Source organism: Cherax quadricarinatus, chromosome 60 (assembly GCF_038502225.1).
Source record: "Cherax quadricarinatus isolate ZL_2023a chromosome 60, ASM3850222v1, whole genome shotgun sequence".
NCBI lineage: Eukaryota > Metazoa > Arthropoda > Malacostraca > Decapoda > Parastacidae > Cherax > Cherax quadricarinatus.
In genome coordinates this window covers 3,985,001-4,012,500 of record NC_091351.1, presented here as the reverse complement: position 1 = coordinate 4,012,500, position 27,500 = coordinate 3,985,001, and the positions used below count along the sequence as shown (strand labels likewise).

Here is a 27,500-nt window from a genome sequence, read left to right as displayed (position 1 = left end):
TGGGCAAAAGGGCCTTTACAACCCACCAACAAACTATTTCCCCAAAAAAATTTTTTAAAAATTTTTATTTGTCCAGTGTATTATTAAATTCTTCTCAAATTCTTTAATTATAAATGGATCTAATTTATATAAACCAAAGAAAATATTCATATTATTGTCAAAACTGCTTTTTTGAAACAAGATTCAATTATATTCCTGTCGACCATGGACTTGCTTGATACTACTTTCTCAACTTTTGAAAATCAATTGGATTTTAAAATCTCTTACATGAATAAATAGAGCATTGGAATCTTGTCCAGTTCTAATGATATATTTATGTTGTTTTAATCTTAGTTCGAGATTTTTACCATTTTGACTGTAATAAACTTTATCGCAAATTTTACAAGGATTCTTATAGACACATCCATCAGCATTTTGGGGAAATTCTTTATCAAAAGTTTTTACTGTATCAAGATTTTTGAATGCAACTTTAATATTAAAAGTCTTAAGAAGAGAAGGCATATCAACCAAGTTTTCATGGTAAGGGAGAACCAACATATTTTTAGTTGAATAAGGCTGGTTTGGATTGTAAAAAGTATTTCTAGTAACTTTAAAAGATTTATCAATTACATTTCTTAGGTATTTTAAATCATTACCTATTTCATAAATTTTGGATATTTCCTCATCTATGAACTCAGGACTACAAATTCGTAAAGCTCTTGTGTGTGTGTGTGTGTGTGTGTGTGTGTGTGTGTGTGTGTGTGTGTGTGTGTGTGTGTGTGTGTGTGTGTTTGGGCCATGGACATAAATGGGTTCAACTAGATAATTATATATAAGTTATGTTGAACCCCATGAGACCAGTTGCCCCTGTAAGATAAATGGGTTCATTTATGTAAGGAACGCTGATCAAGCTTGTAAGGAAACTCAAGAAAGTCTAAAGATTCACAGTAATACTGATCCCAGAGCTGAGAGGGTTCACCTGTGAAGACAGACTAAGATAATTGAACCTGACGATCTTAAAATACTGAAAGGGTTTGAAAAGATATTACGAGACGGAATGGATCTGGGACAAGAGAACATAAATGAAAGTCAAAGAGGAAAGGCAGTTCTATTTTTTTTTATCAGCATAACGGTAGTAAGAGAGTGGAACAGCCGAGACGGGGAAGTGGTGAAAGTAAATGTCATACACACATTAAAGGATAGGCACGATGGACCACACGAGGTACGGAATCAGGAGATGAAATGAGATGAGACTCGCAAAAACAATTAAGTTTTTATAGTATCACAGAGTCACTGTCGTAATTCATTATCACAAGAAGGAAATCTTCAAAATTGTTATATACTTTACCAATAACAACAGAATACAATATTATCAACACCGTCTTGCCTATCACCGCCATAACTTTAAAACATTCATCTTATTTCCATCACACCAGGATTACTTACTCATCGTAACTCACCGATACAACACTACCACAACACGACCAACAGTGCCACACTCGTCCTGTCACCTCCAGCACAGTACCACGTCTTGTCCTGTCACCACCATCACAGCCCCACCACTCGTTCTATCATCCTCACGGCCCCACCAATGTTCCTATCACCCTCACAGCACCACCACCACCACTCGTTCTATCATCCTCAAAACAGCATCGTGGTGAGGCCCAAAATGAGAGGCAGCATCAGAGATCTGGATAGATCGTCAGCGGACCATTTCTTTCTTCAATTGAGCGTGGAGTCCAAAACTCTAGGACAAAAACACTGCAGTGCGTCTCCGTGGCTGGTCCCTCGACTAACACAATTCTCCCTTATTACGTTTGCTCGATAAAATAGCCGCTGTCTCTGAGAGATCAAGAAGCCAGGCAGGACGTTTGTCTTCCTGCCAAAATTACGTACTAATATGTTCTACAAAGGAAACTAATATATATATATATATATATATATATATATATATATATATATATATATATATATATATATATTATATATATATATATATATTTATATATTTATATATTATTTTTTTTTTTTTTTGAACAGTAAACCTCCTCTCGCTTTCACTTTCTTGAGAAGGTCAGTGAATTTCGCTGCTGCATGAACGAGATGCATTCAGAATGTGGGAAAGGGTTCTGGTGTTGGATAGTTTTATTGCCTCCAGGAGGTCATCAGATGGGATTAAATTTGCAGAAAAGCATTCAGTTGCTTGGGAAAGCTGTTTGCAGCAGCTCTCCTTGGAGGCTGTTGCTGAACGCTTGCACACAACGCCATTGCTGTTAAGGCTGCGGTAATGCGTACACACATGATGTGTTTCCAGTCTTGCATTGTTGCCTGCACGGCTCCCTTGGCTGTGAGGTTGACTCGCTCGATAGTCTATTGCAATAATACGAGAGAGAGAGAGAGAGAGAGAGAGAGAGAGAGAGAGAGAGAGAGAGAGAGGAGAGAAGAAGAGACCATTGGTCCAGACAAGCGAAGAGAGGAGTGATTGTGTGTGTGTGTGTGTGTGTGTGTGTGTGTGTGTGTGTGTGTGTGTGTGTGTGTGTGGGTGAGAGAGAGAGAGACTATACCATTAATATAATGGTGTACAATATCTTTGATCTTTGGCCACCATTACTGTTGCTATATCCACAAGAGTACTAAATCCCTATGCGGCATACAGTGCCAACCTTGGCACTGCAATAATAATTATAGTTTCAAAACGTGGGGCAATTATACTTTAACTTCTAAAGAATTCAGTGAGAACTTTTGTTGCAAATGAGCACTGCTGTAGTCCTTTATACTTTTATTGACACAGTGCTAAATGTTCTTCCAATAATTAGCTTTTCTGCAGCTATGTTTACAGAGAATCTAAGATACTTTGTAAATGATACAAGTCTGACCGAAACGTTCTCATAATCTCTCTCCCATTGTTCCAGTCACGGTATTGTGGCTTTTTGTTCTTCTTGGAGACGAATGATTAAGCCTCCATCATTTTTATTGGGCTGCTTGACCCCTTATGTATCTGGCCCCCACAAAAAAAGTGATCTTCTCTGGTCCGGAAAACATATCATCGATCACGTCACAGCTGTCTTGCCGGGAGAGCACCTCATTGATCTGGTGTGATGTGCGCTTCTTGGATGGGATAGGGAGTGCGAGACGGACTCTGTACGTGGAGTGACTAAAAAATTCAACCAGCAGACAAGCAGTATATATGACTAGACATGTCCAGCGCTCTCAGGCGACTGAAAGTTGATCTGTCGTGAGGCATGGAGGCTGGCCCCACTGGGAAGGCTGGATGCTGGCCCCACCCAGGATGCCACACACACCAGTCCACTGACACCCAGGCTGGAGGCTGGCCCAACTGTGAGGCACTTGAAACCTGAAGACTGAGTCACTGTAAAACCTAATGACTGACTGTGAAGCCTAGAAGTTGACCTACTGTAAGGGCTGGAGGCTTACCAACTGTGAAGTCTTAAGGTTGATTCACTGTGAAAACACCTAGCTAATCTTGACTTCAATTGCCACAAATCTTTTATAGATTAGCCTAAAACCCTGATCGTCTCCGGGGGGGGGGTAAGGGGGGAAAGAGGTCCCGCTGCCCGATCTCAGGCACCAGCATGCCCTGGGAGGGCATGCTGGTATTAAAAATGGAGCGTTCATCCTCAAGTCTATCTGAGTTTGTAATGAGAAGAACATGTCTCAACCTCACTCACCTTCACCCACTCTTACTGTACTCTCACCCACAGCACTCTCACCCACCGTCATCCACTTTCCTCGCAATCGTTATTCGTTGTCTGTATTCCGCCTTGAGATTTCCACACGTTCTTCAATTCGAAGCCTCCTATTTCCAGCCCCATGATGACATTATTCAGATATCTGCGTCACATCAGCCTCGTACCTAATGAATGTGTCAGCGCCTGATTGCAAGGTCGCAGTGTGCAAGTAATCCGATGAACTTATTGGCATATCCTTGGATATCTGGGGAACTCCGTGCTAGGACGGTGCAGGTTGGGATAGAGCTCAGATTTGCTCCAGGTTCATCCAGGTTAGTAATGTTGTTGTTGCTTTTTTAAGGGCTACTACGGCTTGTGTCCAGGATTTATAAGTTAACTTAACACTCAGATACTTCTCACTAGTTTTCCTTTGTGAACACTCTCCCATTCAGGTATACTTCTTTCAAATCTAAGGCCTCAGCGAGGCATATTCGAAAACAATTTTCTGACGTTGACGTTGTAGGCTTGTCCACTCCTGCGCCTATGCAGGCCATTCGAATGCCTCGGACTGGTAACTCTTGCCAGTTTAAGCCTGGAGGAGTAGATGCATAGATATACAGCTATAGGCTCACTCACCCTCCTTTTAAAAGGACACTGTATAGAAAAGAACCCTGGTAGCCTTGTCATGTTCGTAAACCTGTCGATACGCCAGAGTATTGTTAGCAGCAACAGGTTAATGTGGTTCGATTTTTTGTTTTATCCATGTGGTCTCTCTCGCTCTCTCTCACACACACATACACACACACACACACACACACACACACACACACACACACACACACACATGGGCAGGAACTAAACACAGGTATAACCTAAAAATAAAAAATAAAAGGAATTTTATCTTATATTTGACTGGATAATACTTGAAGAGTAAAGAAATGGGTATCCAAATGAAAAGAAAAAGGAGACGGCTTTCCATGAAAAGAGGGGGACATAGGGAAAAAGAATTATCGGAAGTCAGAGAAAAGAGAAAGGGGGCACTTGAACTGAGGAAAATTTCCGAGTTCTGAAGGAAGACATGAAGATGAAGGAGGAACTTGAAGAAATAAAGAGAAGGAGAAAAGAGGCAGGAACAATAATGGAAAATGCAAGAGTGTAAACAGAAGTTAGGGGAAACAGAAATTAAGGCCTTTGCGGAAATGCTCTCAAGGAGTTGGGAGGTACAGGAGATAAGAGAAGCAACAAAAGAACTGTAACAAAAAAAAAACAACAATTTGGAGGGAAACACATGGCCTCATTAAGACCACTGATCCTTGGTCTTAATGAGGCCGAGAATACGACATGTGAAGAGAGATGGTCAACTGAGGAACAAGAGATTAGAGTTATCATTGCAGGTGGTGAGAACGAGGTACAGCAGGCGGCACACACTGAGAGACTCGGAAGATACTCGTGACAAAATACTTCTGATCAAACTGAGCACTGTAACAGAAATTGCCTGGGACAGCATTATGAGACCGAAACCAGTGTTAAAGCAGAGGGAAAGATATTGCCATACGTGCATGGACTAGGACAGAACCAAAAAAGGAGACGGCATAGCTGAAGTAAGGTTAACACTGCCAAACACAGGAAAGAGCTAAAGGAAAAGCGATAACAGAAGGGAAATTGCTGTCTTAAGGATTACTCCACGTAAACCTCCAACAAATCCAGATCAAGTCCCAACCCCACTTTACACTCACACACAAAAGTTCAAAGCCAACCACATTCTACTCAAAGCTAACCACACCCTACTGAAAGCTAACCACATCCCTCTCAGAATCAACAACACCCTACTCAAAACCAACCACCCTCACCCACAACTCTGACCCCTTCCATCACCAGAACTTCCACACCAGCCACCCCTCACCTAAACCCGCAGCCTCCGCATCACTTTACTCATCTTCCAATTCCCATGACCCATGGGCAAGGATCAGATAACCACGGCACAGTGAACCGGAACACATTTAGAGAAAGAAAACAAAGTATGGCACACAGACGCAAAAGGAATTGTTGGCAGAGACAAAATAATTTTCGGCTACATTGAGAAAGACTTAATATGCTGCTATGTTTGACAAACTATGGAACTGTATTTGTGTATACCTGAATAAACTACAATAACAAAACAAAAATTCTTCTGGTCAAAAAACACACTGACACTTCATACCTGACATACAGTTTTGGAAATATGAAGGAGGGGAAAAAAAGGGTTCATGAAATATCTAAAGTTATAATAAGGTTAGTAAAAAATTCACTCGTAACTGTGTGACGAGAATCTTTCCTCCAGAACCTACCCAAAGAGGTCAGGCCATTTAACCTTTCGTACCTTCACCATACTGTTCTTGTCATCCTTATGGTTTTACAAAGTTACTGGAATTTTCTGACAATAATACGTGTGTGTGTGTGTGTGTGTGTGTGTGTGTGTGTGTGTGTGTGTGTGTGTGTGTGTGTGTGTGTGTGTGTGTGTGTGTGTGTGTGTGTGTGTGTGTGTGTGTGTGTGTGTGTTTGTGTGTGTGTGTGTGTACTCATCTAATTGTGGTTGCAGGGGTCGATTCATAGCTCCTGGCCCCCTCTTCCTGTGTGTGTGTGTGTGAATTAATGGATCAGAGGTCATCGTCCCTTCAGTCTGGTCTCAGACCAGACTGAAAGGAAGAAGAGCGTTGCTATTTAAGCCAAAATCGCAAATTTTACCTATTCGGCACGACATATATATATATATATATATATATATATATATATATATATATGAGAAAGAGAGAGAAAGATAAGGAGAGAGAGAGAGATAGATAAATAGAATGAGAGAGAGAGAGAGAGAGAGAGAGAGAGAGAGAGAGAGAGAGAGGGAGAGAAAGAGCAAAAGTCGAAAATAGGAACGAGATATTTTACAGTTCTGTGCAGATAAGATCCGGCGAATGACTCACAGAGGCCCTCAGGGGCCATGATCCACACCGGGGCCCCTCACCGGTAGGAAAGCAGGGCCAGGGGGCTATCCCAGTGGCCTTTAGGGTCCATAACCAACACCAAGCTGTTCAGTGCCCTCACAAGGAAGGATAGTAAGAGTGGAGAATTATCCCAGTGGTCCTTAGGGAGCAGGTTCCACACTGGGTATCTCAGGTTTCTCACTGGAGAGGATAGTATGAGTAAGGAAATATGTAACTATATGGTCAAAATCTTTAACAAGCAGCTCAGGGGCATCACTGACGAGAAAGGTAGAGGCAGGAAGCTAACACAAGTGTTTAGAAGCTATGAGTTCCCTAAACACCTCAGGGCTCTCACTGGGGACTGAAAGTTGCAGATAAAAAGCTAACTGGTATTCAGAAGTCATGAGTTTCCCAGCTGTCTCACTGGAGACCAAGAGCTGGAGACGAACAAGTGTTTCACTGCAGTGACGGGGGAAATGGTGAGGAAGTCTCACCAAGGAAGTTGATGGGAGGGGGAAGGGGGTTGAAGCATCGAGGGGGAAGAGGTGGCTGAAGGAAGCAGGCGGTAATGGCTGTCATTCTGGTAACGAGGATACGTAACGAGAGAGATGACAAAAGGTCAGCTGTGTGCTCAGTCCTGGCCATGGGAAATTTCAGCTATACATATATTTAGACTTTGTGAGAGGTTAAAAATCGCGCTATATTCTCATTTTCCTACCGACGTCTCCCAGCAAAAGTTGACAGATTTCAACACTATGGAATACGACAGGGAAATATACTGTAGATAACTTTCATTCCCACTATCATAAAAAAATAGCAGCACACTACTAGCGTATCCAATTTTAAGTAAAATGTAAGTCATCCAGCCTAATGTGTTGTAGGCTCGACCCTTCGGCCGCTGATGGCGAGACCCGTCTCCTGTCAGGGAGGACTCATCTAGCTTAGAACGACGTCTAAGGGTGTTTTTTTATATCAAGAGAAAGTGGATAAGTGGCTCATAGCTGAGTGCTAGCACAAACTGAAAAGGTACATGAGTATTAGATTGTTGTGGGTACCATCCTAATGGAATAAGATAGTAGCATACAATAAATTAGACTGAGCTTTGAAATGAGCTGAGAATAATAACACAGAGAGAGAGAGAGAGAGAGAGAGAGAGAGAGAGAGAGAGAGAGAGAGAGAGAGAGAGAGGATACACCAAAAGATTGATGAAAAAAGCAAACAAACACATTCATTAACAAATAAGCTAATCATGAAATATAAAGCCATTCCGTGTAGTAAACTGGTGAGCTCAGAAGCTACCAGCGCAGCTCAGCGCTGCATCAGTCTGGCCTCTTTGCATTTTAACTGCGATAACTCAACTTTTCCTATTAGCATTATTAACAAACACCATCCCGGAGTTTTGAGAAACTTTTTTTATTTATAGAAATTTTTCAACGTAATTTAAATATAATTGTAGAGCCCGGCTGGTTGATCTGATCATCTTTTTGATCGATATTAAAAAACTCATTAATTGTGTGAATCTCTCATGACTAAACACAGTTTAGGAATTAAAGATATGGCAGAAACTCTCTCGTTGGGGATAGTTTTTGACGTGAGTAATTTATGATTTTGTATGTATATTTTATATATATATAAATATAAATATATATATATATATATATATATATATATATATATATATATATATATATATATATATCTATATATATATATATATGAGAGAGTAATTGTGGTAGGGGACTTGAATGCTAAAGTAGGAGAAACTTTTAGAGAGGGTGTGGTAGGTAAGTTTGGGGTGCCAGGTGTAAATGATAATGGGAGCCCTTTGATTGAACTTTGTATAGAAAGGGGTTTAGTTATAGGTAATACATATTTTAAGAAAAAGAGGATAAATAAGTATACACGATATGATGTAGGGCGAAATGACAGTAGTTTGTTGGATTATGTATTGGTAGATAAAAGACTGTTGAGTAGACTTCAGGATGTACATGTTTATAGAGGGGCCACAGATATATCAGATCACTTTCTAGTTGTAGCTACACTGAGAGTAAAAGGTAGATGGGATACAAGGAGAATAGAAGCATCAGGGAAGAGAGAGGTGAAGGTTTATAAACTAAAAGAGGAGGCAGTTAGGGTAAGATATAAACAGCTATTGGAGGATAGATGGGCTAATGAGAGCATAGGCAATGGGGTCGAAGAGGTATGGGGTAGGTTTAAAAATGTAGTGTTAGAGTGTTCAGCAGAAGTTTGTGGTTACAGGAAAGTGGGTGCAGGAGGGAAGAGGAGCGATTGGTGGAATGATGATGTAAAGAGAGTAGTAAGGGAGAAAAAGTTAGCATATGAGAAGTTTTTACAAAGTAGAAGTGATGCAAGGAGGGAAGAGTATATGGAGAAAAAGAGAGAGGTTAAGAGAGTGGTGAAGCAATGTAAAAAGAGAGCAAATGAGAGAGTGGGTGAGATGTTATCAACAAATTTTGTTGAAAATAAGAAAAAGTTTTGGAGTGAGATTAACAAGTTAAGAAAGCCTAGAGAACAAATTGATTTGTCAGTTAAAAATAGGAGAGGAGAGTTATTAAATGGAGAGTTAGAGGTATTGGGAAGATGGAAGGAATATTTTGAGGAATTGTTAAATGTTGATGAAGATAGGGAAGCTGTGATTTCGTGTATAGGGCAAGGAGGAATAACATCTTGTAGGAGTGAGGAAGAGCCAGTTGTGAGTGTGGGGGAAGTTCGTGAGGCAGTAGGTAAAATGAAAGGGGGTAAGGCAGCCGGGATTGATGGGATAAAGATAGAAATGTTAAAAGCAGGTGGGGATATAGTTTTGGAGTGGTTGGTGCAATTATTTAATAAATGTATGGAAGAGGGTAAGGTACCTAGGGATTGGCAGAGAGCATGCATAGTTCCTTTGTATAAAGGCAAAGGGGATAAAAGAGAGTGCAAAAATTATAGGGGGTAAAGTGTATGGTAGAGTTATAATTGAAAAAATTAAGAGTAAGACGGAGAATAGGATAGCAGATGAGCAAGGAGGCTTTAGGAAAGGTAGGGGGTGTGTGGACCAGGTGTTTACAGTGAAACATATAAGTGAACAGTATTTAGATAAGGCTAAAGAGGTCTTTGTGGCATTTATGGATTTGGAAAAGGCGTATGACAGGGTGGATAGGGGGGCAATGTGGCAGATGTTGCAAGTGTATGGTGTAGGAGGTAGGTTACTGAAAGCAGTGAAGAGTTTTTACGAGGATAGTGAGGCTCAAGTTAGAGTATGTAGGAAAGAGGGAAATTTTTTCCCAGTAAAAGTAGGCCTTAGACAAGGATGTGTGATGTCACCGTGGTTGTTTAATATATTTATAGATGGGGTTGTAAGAGAAGTAAATGCGAGGGTCTTGGCAAGAGGCGTGGAGTTAAAAGATAAAGAATCACACACAAAGTGGGAGTTGTCACAGCTGCTCTTTGCTGATGACACTGTGCTCTTGGGAGATTCTGAAGAGAAGTTGCAGAGATTGGTGGATGAATTTGGTAGGGTGTGCAAAAGAAGAAAATTAAAGGTGAATACAGGAAAGAGTAAGGTTATGAGGATAACAAAAAGATTAGGTGATGAAAGATTGAATATCAGATTGGAGGGAGAGAGTATGGAGGAGGTGAACGTATTCAGATATTTGGGAGTGGACGTGTCAGCGGATGGGTCTATGAAAGATGAGGTGAATCATAGAATTGATGAGGGAAAAAGAGTGAGTGGTGCACTTAGGAGTCTGTGGAGACAAAGAACTTTGTCCTTGGAGGCAAAGAGGGGAATGTATGAGAGTATAGTTTTACCAACGCTCTTATATGGGTGTGAAGCGTGGGTGATGAATGTTGCAGCGAGGAGAAGGCTGGAGGCAGCATTTTTTCTCTCGGTGGCATCATAAGACGAAACTGCTCCAGTGATGCTCCGTTTTGCCTTTTCATGAAAATTAGCTGAACCTTTTTACTTGCTTGAAAAGGAAAGTCCTTTGATGCTGTGAAAGGCTCTAGATCCAAGGGACTGCTAGTACTCTTCTCTTACCCGGTCTTCAGGACCTTTCCCAACCTCTACTAACTCCAATGTGCCATACATCCCATTCTTCTCAGGGCAGAACCCAGGTCTTTTCGGTTGTCAGAATAACATACTAGCACTGAGCTACGCACTCTCTTTAACCACTCTTGTCATCATTAAGGCAATGACATGCCGAAACAGAGGCTATTGACATTTTTTTTTATTTTCGTCTTGCATTAATTCGCTGCACCCACGACAAATTAAGATTTCCCAGTGTGAGCTACCTACCATCGGCTGGACATTAACATCTCTAGAAAGACGTAGAATTAGGGGGGATATGATTGAGGTGTATAAATGGAAGACAGGAATAAATAAAGGGGATGTAAATAGTGTGCTGAAAATATCTAGCCTAAACAGGACTCGCAGCAATGGTTTTAAGTTGGAAAAATTCAGATTCAGGAAGGATATAGGAAAGTACTAGTTTGGTAATAGAGTTGTGGATGAGTGGAACAAACTCCCGAGTACAGTTATAGAGGCCAGAACGTTGTGTAGCTTTAAAAATAGGTTGGATAAATACATGAGTGGATGTGGGTGGGTGTGAGTTGGACCTGATAAGTTGTGCTACCAGGTCGGTTGCCGTGTTCCTTCCTTAAGTCAATGTGACCTGACCTGACTAGGTTGGGTGCATTGGCTTAAGCCGGTAGGAGACTTGGACCTGCCTCGCATGGGCCAGTAGGCCTTCTGCAGTGTTCCTTCATTCTTATGTTCTTATGTTCTTATCTCTGATTACTCAGCGACCGGAGGATCGAGCCCTCATCACTCTTCACGTGGGCTTACCATTTCATGAAATCCAATAAAACGTTCTCCTTTATACTGAAATATAATAACCAAATATAAAAACAACGACCTAACAAATTACATAATTTACATAAACTTTTATTAATTCAAGTCTAGTGTACCAATGAGTCGCTTCAGTGATTCGTAGTGTCAACACTGTTGCATGTCATTGAATAATTTCGAATTCAACAATGTACTTTCACTCACAGAGAAGCTGATGACGTTTAGAACTGAAGTGAAGAATCACCATCGCTTCAGGTAGAAGATTTCTTAAGGAAAGCTTCTTGAAAATGGATTGATTGTCAAACATTGCCGACTCCTTGCTCGGTGTTGGGTTTTGTCAAGAAGTGGAGCAGGACGGCGATATATAGCCGTCCTGCTCCACTTCTGGTTAGTGTGACTTTGTAAATGGTCCAAGTCGGACCGAAACGTCGTCGTAAGCTTCTCTCTTTTATGCGCGGGTTATTTGTGTATCGTTCCAGTCACGGTATTGTGCCTTTTTTGTTATTCAGGATTTGATAAAACTTAATAATACGTGAAACGTCGGTCAGAATAGACTTGATCTGCAAACTGTTTTTACCAGAATACTTTTACAAGTAAAACATGCGTACACCTATCACATATATGCTGGATGTGACTCACGAAATCGTAATGACACGATTGCAAACAAACCATACCACGGGCAGGGCTTGAACCTGCAGTTAGTGAGTCGTAAAACTCCAGACCGACGCGTGAGTCACTGGACTACCGTTGGATGTGTTATACGTGTTGAGGTGCACCACTGCATGACCTGAAGCTCTCTTCAGAGCGACACGTTGTTCCAGTAAAAGTAAATTCTGATACCGACAAGTTGTGGACAAAGACTCTTAGTTGGGGGGGGGGGTCTGGTGGCTAAAGCTGTTGCTTCACACGGCGAGGGTCTAGGTTCGATTCCCAGCCAGGGTAGAAACATTGGGCGTGTTTCTTTACACCTGTTGTCTGTGTTCACACATCAGTAAAATGCGTACCTGGATGTAAGTCGACTAGTGTGGGTCGCATCCTGGGACACTGACCTAATTTGCCCGATATGCTCAGCATAACAAGCGGCTTTCTATACAGCAGTATGTAATTGATGTCAGCTAGGCCTGTATACCTTGTACATGTACTTGTAGTAAATAAAAATATTATATTATTATGGTACAGGCCATTTATTAGACTGAAGAAGCCATTCGTAGCGAAACGTTTCGTTAATAAATGTCCTAAACTATACGTACGTGTCTTTTTCACATGTTCTACTATTGTACCATTATTTTCATTCTTGCAAATATTGAGGAATTTAGAGATAGTATAATACTCTATGTGACATGTCAAGATATCTTAATGAAAATGAGATACCAGATATATTAAGCAAATTTCCTAAATAAATGGTATAAAATACCGACACAATGGAAACAAACATATATGCAGTTTAATGTGATCCTTTATTGACAACGTTTCGCCCACACAGTGGGCTTTTTCAAGTCACAAACAGATCTGTTTGTGACTTGAAAAAGCCCACTGTGTGGGCGAAATGTTGTCAATAAAGGATCACATTAAACTGCATATGTGTTTATGTTTCCAAATTTCCTAAATTTCCTAAATTTGCTTGTAACAGATGAGTGACCTGTACATATAAAACCAGATGTGCCCTTTTTTAGGCCTAGTTCCTATGCCTTGTGTATTCATATGCTCTTGCGCTAGCATCCACAGGATGGATATGGGATGCACAACAAACAAGCCACTTCGGTGGCAAAATCTAAAATAAATCCTGCGAGCAGTACTCGGTCCAACCAGAAGAATTGTAGTGTTACCTAGAAGGAACACGAACGAGAATTTGTTAACAATGTTTATCTTTTTCTCAGGGGAAGGTTGACAAGCTATGAGCTTCCTGGTCCTAAAAAAAACCGTTCCATTCTCCTCCCAAAACGGTGAATTCTGTTCAGAGTGGTGTGTTCTGATCCGAAAACTGTGAATTTTCTTCGAAAATGGTGAATTTTGTTAAAAAAACAGCGAATTCTCCTAAAACGGTGTATTCTCCTCCCAGAATTGTGTATGTTGTTCCCAAAACGGCGTATGTTTCCAAAACTGTATATTATGTTCCCAAAAAGATCTATTATCTTCCCAAAACGGTGTATTATGTTGCCAAAATGGTGTATAATGCTCCGAGAATGGTGTGTTATGTTCCCTATATGACGTGTTCTATTCTAAAATCATGAATTTTGTTTCTAAATTGGCGCATTCTATTCCATAATGGCGTAATTTGTTTCCAAAAATTTCATACTGCACTCCCAATTTGAAAAGTGTATTATGTTCCCAGTAATGGCGTACTACGCTGCCAGTTTGATGTATTATTTCCCAAAATAACATTTTGTTTTCCAAAAACAATATACTCACCTTCTGTAGTATTATTTCCCCTCCCCCCCCCCAAAAAAAATATATTGCATTTTCTTACTAAATTGCAGTATATATCATAATTGGTATATCCAATGTCGAAAATGGTATATATGTACATATACTCAAAAAAAAAAAAAAAAAAAAAAAAAAAAAAAATGATAACAGGTTAAAAATTTTTTTTTTTTTTAAAATACGAGAATCAGAACTCAGATGTTTTCTTTTTCAATGTCTGAAATTTCAGAAGTGTGAAAATGAAAATTAAAATGTTTAGAGATTTCAAAAAAGTTTGACTCTTCGTAACAAAAATTTTTTCCCTTATGTTTAGTGACCGGAAGATTTGAAAAAAAAAAAAAAATGTCAAGCATGTAAAATTATAAGTATTTTTTAATGGCACAAAAGAGTTCAAAAAGAAAATTTGTTTACAAAATAAATGCGTAAAAAAGCCGAAGCGTTGCATAAAAAATAACTTAAAAAATAACAAAATTAATGGGTATAAAAAATTAAAAATTTGTACAGTATGTATATGTATGTACGTATGCATGTGTATGTACGTATGCATGTGTATGTACGTATGCATGTGTATGTACGTATGCATGTGTATGTACGTATGCATGTTTCTGTGTATAAAAATAAAAATGAGGGAGAATATATTTTCTAACTCTTATTTCCCAAACAATTACATATGTCAGTATTAATATTCTTATGAATATGTATACAACATGTATCGCATTATAGATACGTGCATGTCTATGTATTTAATAATGTATATATTATATATCACATGTAATTACAGCTCCAGTTTCATCTCCACATTATTCACATGCAGGAACAACATTTATCATTCCAAGACAAGCGAGAGTAAGACTCGTCTTCACTAAATGCGAAGTAATACGGTGCGAACACTCTTACATAACCCTTAGCTAAACCAGAGACAGAGAGAGATCCACTAACCAACAATCTCAATATGAAAACGAAACCTTTCGGTCCTTGCTGGACCATTATCACTCCCGACTAAATAATGCTACGTTAACTTTCGTCTCTAATTAGTGGCTTGGTTATGAATTGTTTCAGACACGGTGCAGCGAGCTTTATTCTGCAAAGAGTGTTGGGTAAGGAGTTCCAGGGAGTCAGGCTTCATGTAGACAGACTGCTGCCAGTGGCTGCACGAGGCTGGAAGACAACGAGGGTAATAACCTAGAAAGAACTGACACTAACGCAACAACATTCAGAGTGTGAATTCCTTTACACGTCCTCTGTCAGACCCAAGAACTGACAACACGAATTAATCTTGTTATGTTAAGCCAGAAAATTAATTTTACCTATTCGTGCTGAATAGGTAAAGCTGGTCAATTAGCAAGAACTTATTTAAAATTATGTCCATTCTAAAATTTTCTTTTATACGTTTAATGTTATTAACGTTAACGTAAAAATTAATAATTTTGTACCAAAAGAACCTTAGAAAACTTACCTAATCATATTATAACAAGCGCAATTTAATTTAGCCTAATTCAACTAAATATATTTCAGATAAGTTAACAATTAATTAATAATAAAGAAACACAACGAAATATACATATCTTTTCTTTGGTTCAGAATGATTTTTGCGAAATTATTGCATACGCAAATTATCGCTTGCCTTATTCGGCAAGAGGAGCGTTGTTATTTAAGCAAAAATCGCAAGTTTTACCTATTCGGCAGGACATTATATATAAAATGTCGTGCTGAATAGGCAGAACTTGCGATCTTGGCTTAAATAGCAACGCTCATCTTGCCAAATAGGACAAGTGAAAATTTGTGTATGCAATAATTTCGCCAAAATCATTCTGAACATAACGAAAAAATATATATATTTCACTGTGTTTAGTATTAAATTATTGTAAACAAATCTAAAATATATTTAGTTGGGTTAGGCTAAAATAAATTGCTCTTGTTATAATAAGGTTAGGTAAGTTTTCTAAGATTCTTTTGGAACAAAAATTAATTTTTTTTACATCAACATTAATGAAAAATATATATCTTTAAACGTGAAGGAGAAAAATTTTAGAAAGGATTAATTTTTAAATGAGTTCTTGCTAAATGACCAGTTTTACATATTCGGCACGACATTATATATATATATATATATATATATATATATATATATATATATATATATATATATATATATATATATATATATATATATATATATATAATGTATGTATGTATACATATAGGGGTTAACCCTTCTAGGATCTAAGATAGTAAGAATTGGGAAAGTTTGAGTGACGAACATGATAGATTCTTTGGTGTAAGGTGGCAGTATTGTGGCAGTGGTGGTTGTGCTAGTGGTGTGTTAAAGTGGTGAAGTGGTACGTTGGCGGAGGTAGTGGCTTGGTGGTGGTTGTGGTGGTGATATTAGTGTGATATGATAATGGTAGTGATAGTAGTGTGTAATGGTGGTGATGGTGGTAGTGTGTAATAATGGTGCTGGTGGTAGTGTGTAATAATGGTGCTGGTGGTAGTGTGTAATAATGGTGCTGGTGGTAGTGTGTAATAATGGTGGTGGTGTTCGTGGTGTTGGTGGTAGTGTGTAATAATGGTGGTGGTGATGGTGGGGTTGGTGGTGATGGTGGGGTTGGTGGTGATGGTGGTGGTGTGTAATGGTGGTAGAAGTGTGTGATGATGGTGGTGGTGGTGGTGGTGGTGGTGGAGGTAGTGTATAATGGTGATGGTGGAGGTAGTGTATAATGGTGATGGTGGAGGTAGTGTATAATGGTGATGGTGGAGGTAGTGTATAATGGTGGTGTTGGTAGTATGTAATGGTAGTGGTGGTGGTAGTATGTAATGGTAGTGGTGGTGGTAGTATGTAATGGTAGTGGTGGTGGTAGTATGTAATGGCGGTGCTAGTGGTGGTGGTAGTATGTAATGGCGGTGCTAGTGGTGGTGGTAGTATGTAATGGCGGTGCTAGTGGTGGTGGTAGTATTTACATAATGGTAGTGGAATTGATGTGGTGGTGATGAATTGTTGGATACACTGAAGGAAGAAGAATGGAGAAAGTTGGAGCTAGATTAAGGAAGGAGGAGGAGGAGGAGGAGGATGATCAAGAGGAGGACGAGAAAGAGGAGACAGAGGAGGTTGGAGGCTGTGCAAGGAAGATAACATTCTGGCCACAGTTCCCTTGTGGAGCGACCACTCCCGGAGGCGACGCGTGGTCAAACTTATAACCAGCTGCTGGTCCCAGCTGCCCCGTCTGCTCAGCTCGTCAACACCAGCTGACATCTAAAGTGGCTGCTCACGCACCAGCTGCCTCTAGCTACCCACTGACCTTGTTATGACTCTTTATAACACGATAATTAATACAAACATCTCTCAATCCGAATCCCACTTTTGTTACTGGCTAAGACAGACAAACACACACACACACACACACACACACACACACACAAAGGAAACCAATATTTTGACACGAGAATTCACGAAGTTTCTAGCATCAACACCTGTTTAGATATCTGTTAAAGTTCAGGTTTACTGTTCTAAGGTCTCGTAAATTATAAGGAATCGAAAGCCAGTAATGTAATTATGTAAACAGAAACACGAAACAAAGCTGATCTACACATTTCAACAAATACATGCTGAAGAAGACGCCATCTGGTGGTCAAAATATCCAGACCAACTTTATTGTCTGTTTCTGTGTCCAAATGGGTTTTTACTTAGCACTGACAAGGTTTTGTTGTACTTGCATCTATAAGATCATATATTTTATATATATATATATATATATATATATATATATATATATATATATATATATATATATATATATATATATATATATATATATATATATATTCAACAAGTCTGCCGTCTCCCACCGAGGCAGGGTGACCCAAAAAGAAAGAAAATCCCCAAAAAGAAAATACTTTCATCATTCAACACTTTCACCTCACTCACACATAATCACTGATTTTGCAGAGGTGCCCAGAATACAACAGTTTAGAAGTATATACGTATAAAAATACACAATATATCCCTCCAAACTGTCAATATCCCAAACCCCCTCCTTTATAGTACAGGCATTATACTTCCGATTTCCAGGAACACGAGTTGTATTCGTCTTGATATTGCTATCCTGTGGGTTACGCCAATGAATCAAAATCACAAGTCTTCAACCAGATTCTAGTTAAGAGCTTCGATCCGTCATCCTAATTCCGTCCACTTGATAGTCCACACCTCTCTGAAGATACACTACCACCTACCAGATCGTACCCACAACTAGCATCTAACACTTAGGTTCCCATTTTTTATTGCTGGGATTCATAAAATTTTTTAAAAAATATCTAAAATTCAACTAAATTTGCAACCATGTTTGGTTTTCACGTCATGTTTTCTATCTATTCTCGTGCACACTGACTACTGCCTGGTGCAGTGCCTAGCTCTGCCGCTCAACACCAATTTACTTTCAATATTCCTTCACACTCCCATTTCCCTGCTCTGTTTTCTTACAGATTCACCATGATTAGAATGAATAACATCATATGCATGCTTGTATGAAGCGCTGCAACCGTGTGGGTCATTCGGAGCCAGTCGTTAGTGTGTGTGTATATATATATATATATATATATATATATATATATATATATATATATATATATATATATATATATATATATATATATATATATGTCGTGCCGAATAGGCAGAACTTGCGATCTTGGCTTAAATAGCAACGATCATCTTGCCATATAGGACAAGTGAAAATTTGTGTATGCAATAATTTCGCCAAAATCACTATGAACCTAACGAAAAAAATATATTTCACTGTGTTTGTTTAGTATTAAATTATTGTAGACGAATCTAAAATATATTTAGTTGAGTTAGGTTAAAATAAATTGTTCTTGTTATAATAAGGTTAGGTAAGTTTTCTAAGTTCCTTTTGGTGCAAAATTATAAATTTTTACATCAACATTAACGAAAAAAATATATCTATAAACGTATAAGAGAAAATTTCAGAAAGAACTTAATTTTAAATGAGTTCTTGCTAATTGACCAGTTTTACATATTCGGCACGACATATATATATATATATATATATATATATATATATATATATATATATATATATATACATAATATATATATATATATATATATATATATATATATATATATATATATATATATATATATATATATATATATATATATATATATATACTAACGACTGGCTCCGAATGACCCACACGGGTCATATATATATATATATATATATATATATATATATATATATATATATATATATATATATATATATATATATAATATATATATAATATATATATATATATATATATATATATATATATATAATATATATATAATATATATATATATATATATATATATATATATATATATATATATATATATATATATATATATATATATATATATATATATATATATATATTTAAAACTCAATAAACAGAGATGGACTGAGCCTCGAACCATGGCTTGGATAAAGCGCTAGACCTGCTACTACAAGGGCCACAATTAAAGCCTCCCGTCCATCTTACTTGAATATATCACCCGCCATTAATAAAAAATGATAAATGAAATATATTTTACAGTTCAAAGCAAAACAGAGAGATATTGACGTTCTTTAAAGCATATGCAAATAAGGTTGCAACAGGCAGCTGATTGCAGCGACCAGTTGATTGTGAGGACCAGCTGATTACAATAACCAAATGAATGAAATAGCCAACTGATTGTGACGGAGCTGATTGCGCCTATATGCTTATTTTAACAACCAGTTGATTACAACTACCAGATTTTTTCCCCTGCCCTCTGTCCAGAGGAGATTGATTGCCTAATTAGCCTCTTAATAAAACAAAAAAAAAGTCAGTTTTATTGAAATTAAATCACAGGCCGCTAGATAAACATCAAACATAAAAATACACGTCTATCTTACTTTTCCAGGACTTTTTTTTTATCTGAAAACCTAAAACAAACAGCGTTTTATTTCGAGCAATATTTCTGTGTATTTTCCATATTTTTGTCGTTTTTTATATTTATTTTAAATATCTGTTTAACTGTGTACGAGTTTTAATCGTTGAAATGTCGTTTATACATTTTTGAAGGAGGGTATTTACACAGTGATGTTTATCCCTTTGTATATACATCGAGAGGTGTTTATCGCTTTGTATACACACTGAGGTATATGTACCTATTTAGTGTACGCCCTTGTGGGTACGGGAGTTCAATACAAGCCGTAATAACTAGGTATTTGTACTCACCCGCAGCTCAGTTAATGTACTCTAACTCGTGCATGCACAAGGGCGCACAAGCACACGCACTCACGCACTCACACACACACACCAGCGAAGAGGCGGGGACAAGAATTATGAATCGACCCCTGCAACCACAAATAGGTGGGTACACACACACGTATGTATAACAGGTTTGATAGTGTCTCTGAGGCCTGGAATATAGTGTGACCATTCCAGAGTAATTAAGAGGCGGAACCAGGAGCCGTGGCTCGCCTTCTGCAGACACAACTAGTATATATATATCGTCATAGTTGCCAGTAACACGAGTCCAAAATGATTTTTCTGCAGATAATCGCTGAAAAAATGCAAGAAACATCCAATTAAAGTCTTACCGCCACACCTCACACCTTTTTGGGGGGGAGAGAAAAAGAAGGGTCGCAGATTTAACCCTCATTGCGTGTTTTCCCGGGCTATTAGACAACCCACCATTCACTACTGAGACATTACGCCCTGGTGCGTAACACCAATCGATCTAATGACTCATAAGCGTACACGCGCTTATCACAATGCCACACGGGATTCCCTATGACAGCGGCTGAAACACGGGCACTGCCACAGACTTCATAGGTATAGCTGTTTTGGCGAACCCGTCTTGTGAATATATCTGGAAAATGTGTCTTGACATTGTGTCAGTTACTCGAGGGTAGCTACTTCCAGCGGGGAGGACCAATCGTCCATTATTTCTTGGGCTAAAAGGCTCACACAGGTTTAACGATTAGCACTGACAATTCTTTAAGGGTTACTGGATGTTACTGCCAACACGAGAGGCTGATAAACGGAAAAAATTATTCCATATCTGGCCTCCACGGCCTATAGAGATGGCATTCACGGAGGTCATGGAGCAGTGAAAGCTCTAAAATGATTCTCTAAGGTGAAAGTTGCAGTATGAAGGTAGAATAAAATACCGAAAGATACTTGAAGATACTGAAAGGTAATCGAAGACGCCGAAAGGAAATGGTAGAAGATGCCTGGAGAAGACTGTGGAAGATGATGTTGGAAGACACTAGAAGATAATACAAGCAGAAGATGGTAAAAGTTAGTTGAAAGATCACATTGGAAGAAGATGATTGAAGAATACACTGGAGGATATTGCCAGAAGATGCTGGCAAAGCATGGTAGATGATATTCGAAGATGCAGGAAGAAGGAGCAGCGCCAAAAGAAGATACTAAAACAGAACGCTGGAAGATGCTGTAAGAGCCCGACGTTGAAAGATGCTCTAAGAGCATAAAGCTGGAAGATGCTTAAAAAGAAAGCTGCCTTAAGAAGTTACTCATTTAAAAGAGGCTTTAAGAAGGAGCAGCCCTAAGAAGGTTTAAGAAGCGACTCCTCAACACACAAACACCATTAAGAACCTTCCAGAAAGTTCTGATGGCAAGAAAAGCGAAGTTGTATTGATATCTTTGGTAGCGGGTGTGAAAAGGCGGTTAGCGGGTGTAGAGGTGCGCTAGTGGGTGTGAAAGCGAGGAAGGTTATCGGGTGTGGAAGTGTGATTAGAAGTGGGGATAGTGCGGTTAGAGATGAGTTTAGAGATGCATTTAGAGGTGCGTTTAGAAGTTCGTTAAGCCCTTTCAGAAGTGCGGTTAATTCATTCAGAAGTGCGGTTAGTTCGTTTAGAAGTGCAGCTGGCGCATTTAGAAGGGCGGTTAGTACATTTAGAAATGTTACTGCGTCTAGAAGGGCTGTTAGTGTAGTGCAATTTAAGATGGTTGTTTGCGTTTGTTAATGCATTTACTGTTAGTGCTCTTAGAAGTGTTAGTAGTCCGTATAGAAGTGTTAGTGCATTTAGAAGTGGAGTTAGAAGTACGATTAGTGCGGTTAAAAGTGCGGTTAGTGCATTTAAACGCCCAGTTAGTGCGATTAGTATCCCTAAGAGTTGTGCTGTAATGTGCGTAAAGCGCAATAATATTGCGCGCGTGCGCCGATATGTTGCACACACACACATACACACCTGCTGCGTCAGCGGGAATAGGGCGGGACGGAAGTTACGCTGGCTGCCGCAACAGCTTCTCCGGTGCATCCCACGGAACACGGAACATCCGGGGCGTAGGTGGAGGACCGCATCATTCCGCGAGGAAAGGCGCGGGTGCGGAGCGAGATAAAGCCTTATTTACTGTCTTGGAACGACGCGAGATATGGAAAGAAATGGAATCACGCGAATGGAAGCGAGCGTAGGTGCCTTGAACAATCAAGACGGTGTTAAGATGTACCATGAACTATCAAAATCGTGTTAAGAGGTACCATAATCTATTACGATGGTTAAGAAGTGAACTATCAAGCTGGTTAGGAGGTGACGCGATGTATTACCATGGCGTTAAGAGGTACCGTGAACTACCACGATGGTGTTAAAAAGTAGCGAGAACTCCAGAGAGCTAGTAAGAGGGGCCGGAAACTTTTGAAGACAGGTAGAGAGGGGGCCGGAAACTCTCAAAATTAAGTAGTAAATACATTAGAGGCCGCAGGAATATGTCAGACCAGAAAGTTATATATATCCACAATGTTACAACCAGAAAGTACATAGCTAGAAAATATATAAACAAAAAAATACATAGAATCAGAAAATATTAGAACCAGAAAATATATGGAAACAGAAAATGTATAGAGCCAGAAAGGTATACAGAGCCAGAAAGGTATATAGAGCCAAAAAGATATATAGAGCCAAAAAGGTATATAGAGCCAAAAAGGTATATAGAGCCAATAAGGTATAATGTTGTATGAAGTATGCAGGTTTTGCTCTTATGTAATAATAATAATAATAATAATAATAATAATAATAATAATAATAATAATAATAATATAGCGACGGCTGCTGTAGAACCAATAAAATCTGAACAATAAACAAACAATAATTGTTGATTATTATTAATTTTTAATAATGAAGCTCTAATTCCGTAGGGGGTCATACAGTGCCTGGGGAATGGGGGGAATGAAATCCGATCCGAAGGGATAGGGTATTCAGGGGTAGGCAGGGTGGATAGGAGCTGTATGCAGGGGTACGCAACATGGTTAAGGGCTGCTTACAGGGCTAAATAAAAGGTTAGGGATCTACAAGCAAGGATAAGCAGCAAGGTTAGAGGGTTGCAAGGGTAAGCAATAAGGTCATGAGGTTGCAAGCAACGGTAAGTAGTAAGGTCAGAGGGCTGCAAGCAAGGTCAAGCAGTAAGGTTAAGGAGTTGCAAGCAAAGGTAAGCAGCAAGGTCAGAGGGCTGCAAGCGAGGATAAGTATGAGAGGGAAAGAGTTCACATTAAAGACGGATCACAGTGGCTGAAGGTAAAATAACGAGGTTATTGATCCAGTTTCCATTGTTCAAGGAACTTAGCAAGTTGTTAAACTCTCTCAAGAGAAAAAATTGTTCGTAAGAGGCTGTGAGCGAGCTCCGGCAATATCCGGGTTACACAATCCCCAAGAAATACCCAAGAAACACAAGGAGTGTATTCTGGGATCAAGGCAAACCAAATATCGGGTAAATGAACACAGATGCAGCTAATGTGTCGTTTTATTGTGGCAACGTTTCGCTCTCCAGGAGCTTTCTCAAGCCGTTACCGTAACGGCTTGACATAGTTTCCTGGAAAGCGAAATGTTAAAGCAATAAAATGTCACATTAGTTGCATCTGCGTCCATTTACCTAACATTCTGTTGGTAATTTTACCATTACTAAAAAAAAATCGTACAAATGCGAAGGTTAAACACGATTGATGACGATAAAAAAGAATGGTTCTAGGTAATACAATGGAAAAATATATACCAACAGTATTTATCACACATTGATGGTTATAACATTTTATACTGAGGATGTTTTGTCCTGGAGTTTGCCTGGAGTTTACCTGGAGAGAGTTCCGGGGGTCAACGCCCCCGCGGCCCGGTCTGTGACCAGGGAAAGTCTGCACAAAGTTCCACAACCCAAAATATGCGTCGTGTTAAAACTATTTTTCCCTCTGAACGTTGATAATTGCATAGTAGAATAAAGTCTTCTCTATTTATCCTCAAGTATCATTTATCATAATGAAGACAAGTCACAATAACATGGCTAGAATTCTTCACAAAATACTTGCACTTACGAGGAATTTCGAACCCTCCAAGACCCTTTATGATTTGACTGTGGTCCAGGACGGACCAAAACGTTTTAAATTTCATTTCGTAACTATGGGCATTTTGGGGACGTTATGTGCGCTAGTACTCGCATGCACACACGCACACACGTATTTCGTGTCCACCGTATTTCTAACCACATCACGCAGAGTGATGTGGTTGTCAAGGGAGTGTCTGGCATCAATGCCAGACACTCCCGTGGTTACTGAATAATAAATATCAGTAATTTTATAATGTCCTGCATTTTAAGTCAGCCCGAAAGAGATATTAGAAAGCAAAGATTTTGTAGGGATAAGTGAAATGCGAACAAGCATTTTCTATTTTAGCCAACATGACTATCTGAACCAATGGCTACGGGCTTGTCCGGCTTTTGTGTACCATGCAAAAGAATCTGCTACAGTTCCAAATTTATGTGGCATCAGTGGCTGAGGGAACTAAAGCACTCTAATAATTATGTTCTTCTTCGTAGTCGAGGAGTAAGTAATGTATATATATATATATATATATATATATATATATATATATAGGGAGGTACCACCTGTGGAACTGGACTGGGGACCCTCATCCTCAGAGAAAAGAAAAAACTAACGTCAGGAAAACTCGAGATTCTCCCCGGAGCTGTTTGAATATTTTCTTCTCCAACCACCCCCTATATTTTATATTCTATGTAAACTTTATTTAAAGACAAAATACATTAGCAAAAATGCAACAGGAAGTAGAACAACATACATGACATGTATGTTGTTCATCTAGCTATAAATACATACACACACACACACACACACACACATATATATATATATATATATATATATATATATATATATATATATGAAGACCTGCAATAAAATTCTCCATTAAGTACTGTCGTCCAAAGGCATCCTCAAAGAGGCTCCCAGGCAGCATTTCCAGCTCTTCTCATTCTTTCCTTCTCTGTCACCTTTCATCTCCTGGTTCCGTTCCACTCTTGCCAAAGAACATAAGTTAAAACTCCGCCTCACATTCCTTCGTAACTGCGTCAGTGTACAAGTGATGCCGAGATCACTATTAAACAACAGATATCTTAATGGTTGGTAAAAAAAAATGTTAACAAGAAAATAAGAGTAAGGATAATTGCGCTCGTCACATCGTGGCCTCTTTAGTTTCCTTATTAAACTTTTTTTATTTTTAATCATGTATATGAGGAGTTACGTGCTTAAATCTTATAGTTTACGCAGTAGTGGAGGCTTTATACTCTGTTAAGCAAGGTTCTGACCAGTAAGACTGAGTTTTCTGATGGTATGTGACGAGCAGCAATGATGCAAGTTCTATGCATTAAATCGTGCCTCACTTATTTTCTTATTTTCCTACAATTATTAATAAGCTACTTTATTTTTTACAAAATCCCGTTTAATGAGTTTCAACAGAGCCAATAAAACAAAATATTTTAGAGGAATTAACTGATTCATTTCGGTTTACAAGAAGCCATATACATAGATACATTCATACATGGTCTCCTGGACCACAGGACCCGCTGACTCTGATACTGCTTCTAATGATGACGAAAACACATATTGCAGAACATGTTTATATTGGAAAAAAGTTTCTAAGCAGAGCTATTTTGCAATTACACAGCGAAACGTTGTCCCAATAAATTCTTTTTCAGCAATGTGTCTTTTCTGTCGGTGATGCGTAATTAGGTCGTACTTCTACGGACATTTTTTGTTACTCACATATATTTTATTGACCAAGAACTCTTACCTCAGCTCATTTCAAAGGCCAGCCCTGTCTAAGGTATGCTATCACCCCCAGTACGCTGCCCACAATATTAAACTAACACCCAGGTACCTACTAACTGCTAGGTGAACAGGGGCAACAAATGTCAAGAAATAGGGGCAGCAAGTGTTAGGAAACATGCCCAATGTTTCCACTCATGCCAGGGATTGAACCACAGACACGCAGTACGTGAGGTGAGTGCATAGCCAACCAAGCCACAGGGTATCTAACATAAGAACATAAGAATAGAAGAACACTGCAGAAGGCCTACTGGCCCATACAAGGCAGGTCCTTAGTAGAGCTTTAAGCAGGCATCATACTTTGTGAAACTCACCAAGGCTTCACACTATCAGGAAACAATTCTAAAGAGCAACGCAGCAAACCAACACTGACATTATGATTAACCTTTCGAATAATTAGACAGCAGCACACACTCATGCCTTAATTTTTTCATAATAGTTGCTTTGTCTCGTATATGAATTACTAGTTAAGCTGAGGTAAATACAGCATTTTGTAAATGGTAATTATTTTATATAATGCAAAAACCAGAGATTCAAGCTGCTGCCTTATGTTTACTCAAGATATTAATACAAATACTAATATTAATATTAATACTCCCGGAAAACCATGAGTGCTTATATAATAAAATCAAATGCGGTGGTCACATTCACCCCCAAAAAAATATTGTTTAAGCACAATGGAAGAACGTCTTGATGCTAAAAGTTACTGAACGTCGATGAAAGAATCTATTCAAGTAGGTGTTTAAACTAGCGCTTGAGAAGACTTAAGAAATCGTAATGACACGATTGCAAATAAACCATACCCCCGGCCGGGATTGAGACTCTATGACCGCGGGTTCAATCCCGGCCGGGGGTATGGTTTAGCGCTTGAGAAGTAAGGATTCTTTAACGAAAGAAGTTGCTAAACACATATATGTTAACACTAAAACACAGCAACAGAGTCCGGGTTCATACTCCGACCTTCAGCTGAGGTTCAGTTCAAAATGCTGAAGAGGATCTAAGATGGTGGTCGAAATACACAATCTCTTGTGTGTTTTACTGATAAAATAGGTGTTCTCTTTCACCGCTGAGAAGTATTCATAACGCTTTGAAGAACACTGTATGTATATACTGAGAAGTTTGTATATTTTTGTATGAACACCAACAGACTATGTTCCGAGAAATAAGTGTATATATATCTATATACACTAAGTAGAGTATGAGTACGTGTGTGTGTGTGTGTGTGTGTGTGTGTGTGTGTGTGTGTGTGTGTGTGTGTACTCACCTAGTTGAGGGTTGCATGGATAGTCCTAGCTCCTGTGTGTGTGTGTATATATATATATATATATATATATATATATATATATATATATATATATATATATATATATATATATATATATATATATATATATATATATATATATAAAACACACACACACACACACACACACAGAGCTAATTCAACC

General features: G+C 38.8%; 1 protein-coding gene across 2 annotated transcripts in view; it reads right to left on the bottom strand.

Annotated features, from left to right (window-relative positions):
* The window catches only part of LOC128694476 (transmembrane and immunoglobulin domain-containing protein 1), a 255,305-nt gene that overhangs the window by 173,965 nt on the left and 53,840 nt on the right, over nt 1-27,500 (bottom strand). The window lies entirely within an intron of this gene.